This window comes from Sinohyriopsis cumingii, chromosome 7 (assembly GCF_028554795.1).
Source record: "Sinohyriopsis cumingii isolate HCF-2022 chromosome 7, ASM2855479v2, whole genome shotgun sequence".
Taxonomy (NCBI): Eukaryota; Metazoa; Mollusca; class Bivalvia; order Unionida; family Unionidae; genus Sinohyriopsis; species Sinohyriopsis cumingii.
The window spans coordinates 12,276,312-12,291,598 of NC_142967.1; the positions used below are offsets into that span (position 1 = coordinate 12,276,312).

The 15,287-nt window shown below is 34.3% G+C and overlaps 1 protein-coding gene across 4 annotated transcripts in view; it reads right to left on the reverse strand.

Moving 5' to 3' along the window:
* The window catches only part of LOC149794744 (uncharacterized), a 138,758-nt gene extending 123,733 nt beyond the window's left edge, over nucleotides 1–15,025 (reverse strand). The window contains exons 1-2 of one of the 4 annotated variants that reach the window (XM_089964368.1): nucleotides 14,891–15,010; nucleotides 12,754–12,791 (exon numbers count right to left, since the gene is read on the reverse strand). The gene's annotated coding sequence lies outside the window, so the exon portion shown is untranslated. Of the gene's footprint in view, nucleotides 1–12,753; nucleotides 12,792–14,336; nucleotides 14,482–14,890 lie in introns of those variants that run through there. The other 3 variants (XM_089964366.1, XM_089964369.1, XM_089964367.1) reach the window with 3 other exon arrangements.
* Between the last annotated feature and the right edge of the window lie 262 nt (nucleotides 15,026–15,287).

The following is a 15,287-nucleotide window of genomic DNA, read 5'->3' on the forward strand; positions in this document are numbered from 1 at the left end:
AGCAAGCAGTGTTACGGTTAAAATGTGGTGTCTGCCAGATTCAGAGGATGGACGACAATGTCCTTTTCTATGGCTCCTAGGTGTTTTCCTTTGACACATATTAGCATTATAATTGTTTTGTCAGGCGATCAAAAAACCAATAAAAGCATTTACATGCTTGAATATCTGGTTCACCTGGAATAAGCTGCAATACACAATTTTTCCATTTCTGTTATTACTGTCATTTCACTTTAGTCTCCACTTATTATCTGCCCAAGTTTATTAGAAAACTTTTCTGAATTCCCTTAAGTACCAATCATTTGCCTCATAGCACCTTTAACTGTTTAGGCTGTTGATATGAATGTACCAAAGCCAAAAAAGAACACACATTTACTCACTGTATATACTTGCTTACAAGCTGCATCCAACTGCAAACTGCACAGACCCAGATTTTCTGTCATATAATGCTCTGGAAGATCTGGGTCTGTGCAGTTTGATAGCAGATCATGGATCTCTGTGGTCTGCACTTTGACTTGATTTATAAGTTAATATATATGCTAAATGGCTGGACAAGCCTGCCTGTAAAATTTACAGCAGTATACTATGTCAAGTGCAACATATATTTTATATTTACATTTTTTTTAAAAATTTGTCTATTAATAGATTTAAGACTAAAATTTCACCTTTATAGTTCAATAATTATTTTTCACAAATGACTATATATGCTTTAAAATCCTCAACTAATTCACCATCAAGTCATTGAAGCTGTGTGACTAATCATTACTGACCTTTCTCAACTTTGAAATCTGTTTGTTGTTTGCATCTGTATCACTATATCTGTATCCCCCAAATCTGATAAATTGTCAAAATTCTGTGTTGCCTAAATCAACATCAGAGCCTTTATCTGACTTACTAAACTGTAATTTTGATAATTCTAATCATCCAAACTAAAGAAAAATATGAACGAAATCAGCGGCCTCCCTTTGGGCTTGTTGAAATAACAAAATCACAGAACATATTTTCAAAATGTTGACATACCTGCCATAACACAGCTCATCTCTGATTTAAATCAGATTACCAATGTCATATGCAAAGTGGAGACATGATTTTAATCCAATTGTAACACCACGTCATACTAAAACACGATTTTGTATTCTCAAACTCCCTGACATGGCAGTGTTTTGAGAAAACAATTTTCAGTAATTGTCTAAACACGAAAGAAACAGAACAACCACTTAAAGTATATGCCTATTACATGTAGCATGAATAAATAGTAAACAGTTATGATTGGAACTGATGTAAAACTATTCTTTGGGCAATTAAAAGGCAACCAGGTCAGGTATACACCACCATTTCCCATATCAACTGGCTGATAATCGATAGTGAGATGTGTTTGAAGACTGCAGTGAGCAAGTCCATTGAGCTAATTTGCATAGGTACTATCAGAACATGGAACAACCCAATAGAAGTAAATCAAAGAGATGCTGGATGCGTTTAGGAGAACAAAAGTTTTCCATATCACTGCTATGAATAAGAATGGTAAAGCCATATGTATTATAGCCTTTTGACAAGTTAACAGTGGCCACTTTTCTCTAAGTCGGATTATACTGAATATATAAAACGCAAAGCATGAGCATTTAAATTGTCAAAAATAGCATTCAAGTGTGATTCATATTTTAATCCAGTTTAGGAAGCAATTAGCTATCAGCAAAGCCCAACATAATAAGTTTTAGAACTCTTGGTTGATGGAGTTTTACATTGTGAAGCACGCCAACACAAAAAAACTGCTTGGAAACATGGGAATGTTTTCCAGTCTGCGAAAAATGTTGCACACTAATGGAAAATGAATCAGTTGCTACTCATACAGCTTCCATTGAAAATCGAATAATGATCGAGGACAAATTGATACTAATGTATATAAACATATGTAAGCATGGAAGATCTCAACTAAGTATTTTCAGGTTGTTCTCCATTCTTGCAGTTGACAATATCCCAGAGAAATGTATGTTCCTGGCAATTTAACTGCATTTACTGACACAAAAGTACCTTTGCATATATAATCCCAGATGAGAAAATCTAATTCAGCTGTACAAATAACCAGTCTGCAACAATCGCAAGATGCCCATGGTAAATATATAATCTTTCTGCAAATAACTTATTTGTGTGAAATTTTGTCTGCTGTTGAATCCAGAGATGGTTCAGGAAGTCAAATCTGTTCTTTTGGTTTATAAGGTATGATGGATTCCATGATGGTGACAGGATGATTAAAATAATTTGCATACTGTAGGTATTGTTTTGTATCAATTTTCCTCCTCTTGCATCGATATCTGTATCGTTACAGAAAACTGATATATATCGATGAACTGTTTTGCCCAATGATTTATACATCTCATCTTCCCTAAGTAAGTTTAATTCGTGTTCCATCGCAAGATGAGACTAAAAGTTGATACACTGAACAGAGATAATTTTCAGCAGCAAAGAAGTTTCCTGCAGGCTTTACAGCTGTATACACTATTAAAGGCAAAATCAGTTGCAGGATAAATTAGCATATAATAATATAATTTTATTTACAAACAAATATTATTTTGAGATAATAGCATTTTTTTTTTAAATTCCATACATTAACATATTTATTTGAGTACATGTACCATATACAAAAAGTTTGATTTTATACTTCATGAATATAAACCTGACTCTGCAAGAAAGACACCATATACAACTACTAAATGCACTCTAGATACTAAAAACTGACTCGGAAGTTGATATACAACAGAAAAACATTTGAAAACAGAATAATTTCTGCTTTACATTATCTTTATATCTTGTATGTTAGACAGTTACTCTTGGCAGATGAAAATCATCTGTACCTCATATTGGTGTTTGCTTCTAGCTATGAAATGATAAAATTATTCATGGACATGTACAAGCAGCAAACACACATGTTCATCTGTTAAGAGTAATTTTTCCATGTACAAGAATCATAAATGCTACACACATGTATTTTTCCCTATAATGTATTAGAATTAAAAATTTTACACATAAAAATTTGTCTGATTCATCACACCTTGTTTATCAAAATCAGTAAATTTGAATTAAATATTTAAAAGATATACTTGCTAAGATCTGTTGTATATTAATGACTCATGAAACTTGTCACATAAATATCAATATGTACTAGTACAGTATTTTATGGTACTAGAAGCAAAAAGAAACTAATTTTTAACTTCATTATAAATTTTCTGATGAAACCATTTTGAACAACAATATTATCAGAATCTGTAAATTAAGACTGGAGTTTACTTTTTTTACTTTCCACAAGATCTTTGGACAAGTTTTATCCTCAACATTCCACACATGTTCACAAAACTGTATTATTATACTGCTTTCTATGATCTGACTCGGGTCACTGTATCCTCAATTCCACAATAGGCACAGAGGTCATTCCTGCCTAAGCCTGAAACATAATACAGTATTTCTACTGACATCTCACACAGAATAGTGGATATCAACACTATGAGTGTAATGGATGTGGATAGTGGAAATAAGTATATCCACATGATTATTTCAATACACTTAAAGCAATGGCCATCACGACTTTACGTCTGTTACCAAGTTTATGTTGCTAAACTCTGGAAAGCCACTCCATTCCTACCCATGTCCAAGCATTTATTTCAAATTGTTAAGGGTCAAAAGTGCCATGTTCGTATTCAAACACTCTGAACAATGTCAGTTTGGTAGGAAACAATGTAAACTTTCTTAGAAGATGATGGCATGTTTCCAAAGGAATGCACATCATCCTTGCCAGGATGGACATCTTGGTCTTGGATCTTGCTGAGAACATGCAAGACATCATTCATGCCAATGCTAGAAATGCACATGACTAGGTGTGAAAATCTTGTCTATTTACACACATGGGACAATAAGATATATCTTTGCATGTATTGCTTGGACATTAAATAAAAGCAGGTATTATAAAAATAATTATTATCAACGATATAACATGCACACCATCTGTGAAACTAGGAATACATACATACCAGCTAACGACCAGGTGGTTGCTGATATTTATTTTCTTTTCACTCAGGACAGTTTACTTTTTTCAACTAACATAACTGATAAAAAATTAGTTCTTTTTTTCCCCCCAGCTAATCTGAGCATGATTTTTTTTTAAAGCTACATTAAAATAGGATATGTTGGGTTACAAGAATCATACACATTTATTGTCTTGGACCAAGATCAAAGCTGGGAAGAGAACCATGATAGCCAAACGTTACTTCATGCAAATGATGACCAAATTGCTCAAAGAAATGTATACACTCAACCTACCCAAATGTCAACACTAACTACGTCATCATCATTATAATTAGTATTCCAAAGACCTTCATTACCGTACTCTACGCATTGATGGACATCTTTGCGAAAACGTTTTGCAGCAGGTTTCCAGTTCGTGTTCTGCTGTGCAAAGTATGAAGCCATTGACAAAACTTAAAGTCTAGTTGATGATTTCATCAACTTCAGAAAAATATTTCTGTGCTGCCATTTGCAGCTCTTCATGAAGATGTCGAGTATGATAATACTCTCCACACAGCGTTACAAACTTATCAATCAAGTGAATCCGAACGAATATCTCTGCAAAACAAACTGACACAGGTTAACTTTTCGTAGAATCTGCAATAGCATATCACTTTCATAAAATCTGATTGTACAATGTGCAGGAAAGTGCAATTCAGGTGACCCCATGTACAGTATTATCTTAAGTTCAATGATTTTATTGGCATATTTATATTAACCTGATTCAAACAGAATATTTCCAGTCATCAAAACTATTGAACTCTTGAATGCACTTTCCAACATCATGTCTGAGTCTTGCACCATCTGTGACTGATTGCTGAATTTTTTAATGCTGATGTTCACTTAATCCATTTCTTCAAGATGCATTGATAAAATGCTCACATGCTCAGTTACAAAATTTACCACACCATCATGGATTGGTAGAGGACATCATGGACATTTATCTTATTTATTGAATAAACATCATACAACACCATGGTAATGTTCCTGGATAAGACCCAACAAAAAACTGTTTCTGGTTACACTGGTTTTAAAATCAGGATAAACTGGTTGTTTTTTTAAACAAAGATTATAGATATTTAATGTGATTGTTTTTTTTTTTTGGGGGGGGGTACCATGGGGAGAAAAAAATGATTGGGTCAGCAATAAAAAACAGGAAGAGTCATCCAACCAGATACACATATTTTTTTTCTTTCTGCCTAACATGACATGCTGTCCTTGGATTCATTCTAGTTTTGGTTCCTTTTTATCCTGGAGCACCATGTGTCTCTTGCAGTGTCGTATATCATAATTTGATATGGTGATGACAATTTTTGTCAGACAACAAGAAGATTCCATATGTGTCGTACATCATATACATGTCATCTTATCCTATGATAAGGAGTTATATGTCTAACTGCTGCTGTTTGTTCAGTTGTTTAAATTGCCATGTCAAAAAATGTAAAACGTGGCAATCACGAAATTCATCCTTGACATCTTTAATGTATTTAATTACAACAATATTTAAATTTTTGTCTGGTGATTCGTGTTGTTCCAATTATTGATTATGACTGTTTGGTTGGTTGAGCAAACCAATAAGATAATTAATTTTGAAACTCCATGATCAATTGTGGAAAGGGAGACTACTTTTTAGGTGCATGCAAAATACAATGGTTTGTAAAACTGTGTAAATGGTAAGCTATAAAGGACTTTTAAACCATTACAGTCAATCTGAATTATTTGTTCCCTTTGTAACTTACAAATATAAAACCATACCATACTGCATGGGTGCAAACATTGATATTTAGAAACATATAGCCATTATTGCATGATTTTGCTATTAAATTGTAGAGTTAGTAAATTTAAACAAGTTTTGATGATTTGTTTCAGTTTAAATGTAAAATCCATTGTAGTATTTGTAAATAATGACAAACAAGAAAACCATCTTCCTCCATACTTTAAAATCATAGACACATCATGTATGACTTAAAGGGTTTGGGGCATTGCAAGAGTTTTTCAGTTACATAAAACTGATCAGCCATTAAAAAGTTGCATTAATTTAATGAAGTTGAATAACTAAAGCAACACAAATTTTTTTAAAATATTTTTATGAGGTAAAAGGATGCATGTCATTAAAAGTAATAACTTCAGTACATTTATTAACATTTTGAACTCTTGAGCAAAGATATACCACTGTAGCAAACAAAAATTACAATTTGCTCCTAGTAACCGATTATCATTTGGTTAAGTAGAACCAATTATCGATTGTGAAATTCTTAAAGATTCCCATCACTACTGGCGATTCATTATTGTCACATAGTGTTGCACACAGAACGCTGGCTCACAAATTCTTGCAATTTTTGTCACATCCACAAATTTAGAACCTGTGTGTGCCTTTCATCAAGATAAAAATCAAACAACATGCCTACAATTGCTCATAACTGGATGTCAACCTGTGCCTGTTGGTGCTAACAACGTCCCAAGTCACAACAGTTGATAAAACTCAAACATGACAATCAATATCTATTTTAAAACAAGGTATCTAGCAATGAAAACATTCAAAGTCTGTGATAACAGGTGAAGCTGCACTGTACAACGTTTGACGGCCATCAATGTAGAACATTTTGGAGGCTGTAACTAACCATACAGCAAGGAAGGTTTATTTTATTCTGAAGTTTTAAAAAAGTGACCAATTTTATGGAAACATACAATTTGACATGTAATTATTTGTTGGTTTGGAAAGAAAAACTTTTCAGAAAAAACATGTTTTTATTATAATAAATGCTTGTAGATATAAAAACAAAGACTATAGTTAAGAGAACAAGATTTAAATAAATGGAAAATTCCATTTTGAATTTCAAGTTAACCATGTGTTTTCATGAGTTACTAGAGCACATGAAAATACTTTTATTGCTATAATTTAAGTGTTCAAGGAAAACACTGCAAGTACCCACAAAGGTACCAAAACGGTTCAAGCAAAATGTAAGATTAACACATTTTTTATAGCACTAGGAATGCATTATATACTATTATTTTCATTTATCCCTCTAACATGGTGTGTCCCCCTCCACCATATCTGGAAGGATAGTTTCCCTGCCCTTGTGAGCCTAGATGCAACTCAAGTGTCTTAGTCTTGGTGTAGCTGAACTAATGCAGTAAGTTGCATACAAATCTTGAAATAAAAAGGAAATGTACATGTTACTCAACTTTTACAACACCCCCCATCTGAGCCCCATTTAGCCCTAAGCCAAGCACAAAGTCAAGAACAACAAACTGGGATTTCTATGCCGCACCAGACAGTAACACTACTACCACTAGTACTAAGGTATTGATTATGTTGATTAGGCTCAAAGTAGTCAACTAGAAAAGCTGTCTAAGCAAGAGAAGATAAAATGGTCAACACAGCAACCAACAAAGCCTAGACAGAACACAACTGATCCAATAACCAATAATCAATACTTCACCAGCTGCAAATATCCCTGGTGAACCACAGGAAGTGAAATTTTCACCTATAAACCTAGGAGTACTACTAACAATCAAGGACTGTATTTACTCATAAATAAGCTGGTCTAGATGCAATGAACACAGACCCTGATCTGTGGTTGCATGATACACCAATACATACAGGTCTACATAGAACAAACAATATAGACTTTGATCTGCATGTGTGCTGTGTAATAAAATATATCAGGGCCTATGCTACCTTGAGTTCCTTGTTCAGGGGAAGAATACTGTAGAAATAGTAATCCAGAACAAACTTTTGTTATGGAAGTTTCCAAGACATTGAATTAGGATTCTACTTTACCTACTTCCAATTACCTTACAGGAAAGGGCGTTTTCCTTCTTTTAATTGACACTATATTCATTTGTTAATTTTCAAAATAAAGACTGAATACCAGGGTCTACCCTAAAAAGTACTTACTGTGGGATCTGTGCCAATTTCTTTAAAAAAAAACATGCTGAAAAATCAACAATAACTGTGATAACTGCACTTTGTATTCTAAAGATCTACCATTATCTCTTCATTAAATTGCCATATGTTCTGACAATTTCTCCTTTTTGGCAAAAGTTGGTGGGAATTTCCAACCTAAATTTTAGGTTCTAGAAAAGATCCTGAAGATGCCATTTCCATTGAAACAACCTTCCAGTCTCATTTCTTTTGAAATTCTATGAAGCAGACCTATGAGTTCATATGGATGAAAAGAGAGTTATATATTGTCTTTACATGCAAAATTAAGGAATGCATCTGTCACTACTGATCGTTATTTTAGCATGTGTGTGTGTGTGTGTGTGTGTGTGATATTTTTAACGTAGCTTTAAAAAATTTCCAGTCATCACTACAATGTCTGCAGTGTGGGAGTTTAAAGTGATGTCTAGCACTGGGGCATCGTGTAGTCCCGAGTTTCCTCTGACCCTTGCCACCCCATTGTTTGATATTTGGACATTTATGTTGGGGTGTAGGGTCAGAATGCATTCCCTATCGAAAAGTTGGAATTCGCCGACACCATTTGGTGTCGGCATGGGGTAGCCGCTTTCTTGCCGACCCAGCACACTTGAACGACCTTTCATCGAGATACACCTGCATGAAATCTATAGGAATATGATTTATTTTCTCAAAAATCGTGAGCATAGCATTCGTCATGTCTTTAATCCTCTGACAGACGAGACGAAAGTACATCGTTGCTGAAATTTGCCCTGGATCTGGCAATTTGCATTCCGAGTCACATGACTTTACAAATCTTCGAACCTACATGTCAATGACATCAGAGGTCATACAGTCACGTGATATCGACAATAAACAAATTTCCCAAGTTGTTGTACATATAATTTGGACATATTATATAGAAGTCACTTAATGTTTGTAAATAAATATAATGCACACTTAATTCTCAACATATTTATTCTGAGAACAACGAACAGAGACGTGTTGGTGTCGCAGCAGGGTGGAGAAAACCATTTTCAAGCAGTACCCAGCACATGTCAGTGATGTTTTTTGATTGGTGTCACGTGACTACCACAATGACACGTGCTCTTCGTAGTGAATCTGGTTTTCTTCAAATTTCTGCAACATTTACAGATTTCAGTCGTTGTTTTCACAATAAATATTTTGAGAAGTTTGTTTTTTCATTTTTCAATAAAAAATTGCATGACTTTTATTTATATGTTCGATTTGTTTTCCTACAGCAACACTAGAATTGGTCTGTTGTTGATATCATGTGACTGTATGACCTCTGATGTCACTGAGATGTAGCTTACGAGAGTTGTGTAGTCACGTGACTAGGAATACAAATGGCCAGATCCAGGTCAAATGTTAGCAACGATGTACTTTCGTCTCGTGTGTCAGCGGATTAAAGACATAACGAATGCTATTATCGCAATTTCTGAGAAAATGAATCATATTCCTATCGATTTCATGCAGGTATATGTTGATGAAAGGTCGTTCAAGTTTGCTGGGCTGGCTAATAAGTGGCTACCCCATGCCGACACCAAATGGTGTCAACGAATTCCAACTTTTTGATAGGGAATGCGCTCTGAGCCTACACTCCAACATAACTGTCCAAATATCAAAAATGAGGTGGCAAGGGTCAGAGGAAACTCGGACTAGGGCATCGTGCTGCAGACATGTAGCATGATGTCCCACCCAGTCACATTATCCTGACACCAGGCCAACCAGTCCTAACACTAACCTCTTAATGCTGAGCACCTAGCGAGGTAGCTGTTAGTACCATATTTAGAAGTCTTTGGTACGACTCAACTGGGGTTCAAACCCATGACATCCAGCAAATGGGGCAGACACTCTAACCACTAGGTCACCGGACTGGTTTATTTCAACATACTATTAACGTTAACCAACCCAAAATGAAGACTCAAAAATTTCAGTGTCTGATTCATTTAAAAAACAGAAGAAAGAAAACCATTTTAGATTTTGTTTTCATTCTTCATTAAGAAGAACTTGACTTCAAGGCGGCACTAGTATTATGTTAAACATCCAACATGAAGACAGAAAATAACTATCCTTGGTATTCCGGCTAATTATGGTGGAATGGAAAATTAAACTTTAGCTTTTGCTGGTTTATTTCAAACAGGGTTACATAAAGATGCTGACATTACAGCAAAGAAATTTAGAACATGGAAATTATATTTCTCATCAACAATTATTGTCTAAACTCTATCCATGGCCACTTCTGCTATGATCACAAACATCGAGAACCTTCCAGACTGAGCATCCATAGCAATTCTCAAACATGAACATGTACCATAAAAATATATCACAAGGTGAGGCCTTTGGTAGTCCTAACATTCAGACATTACAGTCTTGATGGCAGTTACAAATATATAAATAAAAAAGAAAATTAAAAAAAAACCCACAATAAATGACCTAAAATTAATACCTGATATCTGAGGGCAAAAAAAAAATGAAAACTGCAACATATTTTTGTTTACAGCATTCTTCTTCTATGGTACAGGTCATGTATGTGCATTTACTCATTTTAAATTAAATAGAACTTTTTCTTTTAAAATTTAACACTAATTTTCTTTAACCAAAGTCTATTCAATCCTGATTATTGAATACTTTGCATCTTAACTGTCACCAAGAATCTTCTGGGCGAAAATTATCGATTGCTATAGCTTTTACAATGGTGGCCTTGTATTAAACTTGTGTCAAAATAAAAGCGTGTTGAGTGGAATCGTCACAATCAAGGGTAGTGCAAATTTTTTGGTCAATATATGTGGCTTTCATTGTGATGTCACAGCACATGACATCCAATCCAGATTGTACTGATCACACCTTTCGGTTCATTTCGTCCAAAATGTCTATGTAATTTAACATGCTGTATGCATCTCTAGGGGCATATAAATAATGACCTTCCAAAGGAATATGGATGTATATGAATCCAAATGAAGTGAATACTTGCCACTTAAAGGTATGTAGAATCAAATCCTACAAAATGATACCCATTACTGAAATAGTGCTGAATGAATGCCTACATGACCTGTGTGTCTTGTAATATAATCTGATCTTTCCAGTGTTCTAATTTCTGGTTTGGCTTGGTTTTAGTTTAAACCATCTTTATTTTAGAAACTTTGTCATGTGCAATTACAAACATATGATTTGGGGATTGATAAAAAAAGAATAAGCTCCTAACAGTAACAAGAAAGAAAATATAACATCAAAGATCTCAATGCGCTACCAATGGTTTTGCAGAAAATATGCATACACTTACATACAAAGCATAACAATAAATAAAAACTAATTAATTCAAATGGTCCAGTTCAGTCAATTAATTAAACCTCTAGGTCATCCAAATATGATCATGGACAGTAAAAAATACTGTTTGGTTTCAAGAGATTTAACACTATTTTCAGACAGTATATTTGACTGAGAAGAACCTCATCCCAAGGAGAGCTAATGGCAGGCTTTATCACATACACACACTGGTCAAGCTGAGACTACAAATCACAGAGAGGTGAGATGTGCCAGTGATCTGTAAATGCTTGTACCATAGGCCACTTGTCCTCCTGGCCCCCTCTACATTCTGGTAACACACAGCTATGACATACGCTAAGATCACACTGTATTCCACAAGTGGGCATAACCAAGTACAATATTGATTAATGACACCAGACAGTTTCCAGTTAGATCAATATATATTACTATGAGAAAAAGAGCTTCAGAGAAAGTAAATTTATAAAATATAATAACTTGGCAAATAAGGCCCAAAACAAGAAAAAAGATAAGGGTAGGAAGGGGTCAGTATTAATGTGTGTGTGTGTGATTTTGATTTTTAATGTAACTTAAACAATTTTTCAGTCATATTGCTACGATGTCTGCAGTGTTACAGTTTATAGTGATGTCTAGCACCGGGGCATCATGCCGCAGTCATGTAGCGTGATGTCCCACCCAGTTACATTATCATGACACCAGGCCGACCAGTCCTAACACTAACCTCTTAATGCTGAGCGCCCAGCGAGGCAGCTGTTAGTACCATTTTGGTATGTCTTTGGTATGACTCAACCAGGGATCGAACCCACGACCTCCCGCATCCAAGGTGGACGCTCTAACCACTAGGCCACCGGAGTAGTCAGTATTAATGTTACCCAGCTCATGCTACTTCATGTCACAGTTTCAGATTTAATCTTACCAGTTCCAGAAGAAAATCTGGGTAAGGCTGATACCTATTTAATTTTGTGAAGAACTTAAAAAGTTGAAATAGAGTAGGCTGGGTTACCAGAACTCCACATATGGGGGTGGAGGGGGGGGGGTGAGGAAGGGGGAAGAGGGCAGAATAAAATGAAATGATAGACAATACAAATTCCTAACACACACCCATATGAGTTTCCTACTGCACTGGTTTTAAAATTAAGGTAGACAGGTTTCTTTTAACAATATATTTAATGTGATGGTTTTTTACATTATTTTTTTAATCATGGGGAAAAAGTGCTAGGACCATCAATGAGAAATAAGGATAGCTGGCCGACCAGGAACATATTTTTCTGCCTAATATATATCCTACCCCCACCCCAAACAATGAGATCAAATTAAAAGATGAAAATGAATCAAAATATGAAGAAAAATCAACGCAAGGATCAATCAGGAGAACTCATTTTCAAAACTGATCCAAAACAACATGAAGGTTATTGAACATTTATTGTGACATCCTGCAAAAGAAGAAGTAAGGAAAACATCAAATTGCAAAAAGAACAAATTAAGAGAGAACATACCCATTAACCTTCTAAACCATTGCTCCACATATGAAATCCTGAAAAATAGTACATTACTGACTCCACACTGAGTTTAACATATTTTGGCAATATTCTGCAAAACATTATTTCAACAAAAACGAATTCAACACAATAAGACTATGTACTAGAAAATAAAACAATTTAAAATATTTCCTAGTAAATATATGTTAGACTGTTAGAAATTGTGCACTTGCTAATAAAAAAATTTCAGCAAATGAATGAAGACTATTCCGCTGGGGTTATCAAAAAACAATCAAATGTACATGTCAAAGATTCTTAAATAAAGATAGGTCTTCACATCTGTGTCACAAGATGATGAAGAATAGACATGATCCAATAATGTAAGAGGTTATCTACATGTGAAAATGAAAATGCTGGTGATTTTGGACTTAAGATAACATTCATAGATGATGAAGATTTAACAGGAGAAAAAATGGTTCCATCAATGAGGTGCATATGGCAAATCTTGTCCAGTTTCAGTTGATTTTTCACATCCCATTTTAGATATTTAGATGGGACCAATAGGATGCATGTGTGACTTGGGTGAAACAGAAAACTGATCATAACAAAAAACCATAAGCATTAAAATACCAATGCTATTTTCATCGCCACATACAACAATGGTATCCCACTCAAGAATACTACTAATATACAGAACATATGCCAGCTTTTAGAGCCATACGTACATTTATTAAAAAACATCAGTGAACAGTGAATGGTGAACGGATATTTCACCCCATCACTGAGTCAATCAACATCAAAGTTGCAGCATGTGAGACCTGGTCCATACAAATTTAAAATCATTTCTGTTATGGTCTACCCATACTTTCAAACAATGAAATAAACTTTTCTTTTTCTTAAATTGTTTTTTCTGTGAATCTTATTTATAATCTTGTATGTCTTTGCAATACTAGTTACTGAACAATAAATATTAATTATAAACTTGTCATTTACTGACTAATTGGATATTCATTAATAATTACACAAACTTAATAAAATAAACAATACTATAGAATGTGTTTTGTTTGTTGAATGATTCGACAAAAGACTGCTATAAAATGAAAATATGAGAAAAATAGTGATCTTTTGTAGCAGTATTTGAGAAGAAAAAGAGAAACTAATTTTGATCGTTGCATCAACTGATATATAAGCTGGCCACTGTTTGGAGTGTTCCAGATTCATAACTTCAAAGCAGCAAGCACGCCCTCGTTACTCCTGTAATTTACGTCAACAACGGATTCGCAATTTAGGTTGTTGGTACCTGAATCTCATTCATAATGACAAGTTTCAATATCTTCTGGTCAATGAGGAATTTATTTTTTAAATTAACGTGTAGACAAACTTTTAAATCCAAGTTCAAATTCAGCCTTTGATGAAACAGAATTCAATATTGTTTCAAAACATTAAGTCAACATAAACGCTAAACTAAGAGGTAAACAAAAGATACAGAACACCTAATACTGTACCCACACCAAACAGATATAATAAACTGTCTGATCTTTAAACCCATTTTAGAAATCGCAAAATATCTCAAATTGGGTGGGGAAAGTGCTGAAACTCACACAAATAAACCACACACAAGTTGTAGTATCCCCTGTAAAAGCAGAGCTTTACCCTGTTGAAATCGAAACACGATTATTATTCTCATGTCCACGCCTGGTCTAATTCATATCATCATTTGGTCTGTTGTACACAAAATAAGTCGATGGTCATACCACTCCACGTTTATAGGATATGATTCATTCACACACCCTCATGTATACCATGCATATTTCATGTACACTGCCGTCACTAAAAATAGATTGAAATTCGAACCAAGGTCAATATAAATAAAACTTAAGTATTTTGATGTGTGGCTTTCATTAAGTTTAAAATATAAAATAAATTGAGTTAAAATTATGAAATTCATCTCATAAAACTATAAACATCAATGTAATCAAAACAATGCAAGAGCGTGACGCTGATTCTTATCAAAATCGAAACAATAGCATGTGCGAATCTTTGCCGCCATTTCCTGTTATCGCAACCTCAAAAACTAGCCTGCAGACGATTCAAACGTATTAGCTAATTGATACGTACAACGCTTACTTCTTAGATTTTGGAAAGCAATACTTACATTGATAAAGTTCCAAATCCATCCCCGTGTCCTTTAAGTTATACAAAAATCTTCCATATTAAAGAAAAAGGATTAAAAATCATTATTGGAATTCACGTACTCCCTACAAAGCATTTGACATTGAACGGAATGTGCAGTAACGAGAAGGGATTAACTACGAATAACAAATATATTTAACGGAACGAAATTTTACGTTCCACGCTAGTTTTGCTTTCCATAAGCTTGTGAACACTTTTTAAACAGCTGATATCTGTTGAATGATATATAATTAATTAACGCATTTCAGTAAGAAAGTTTTATTTTTCTAATTATTCATGATAGTCATGTGAACATAACACAAATAATGTGTATACCATTAATGTTAGACAATATATATATATATATATATATATATATA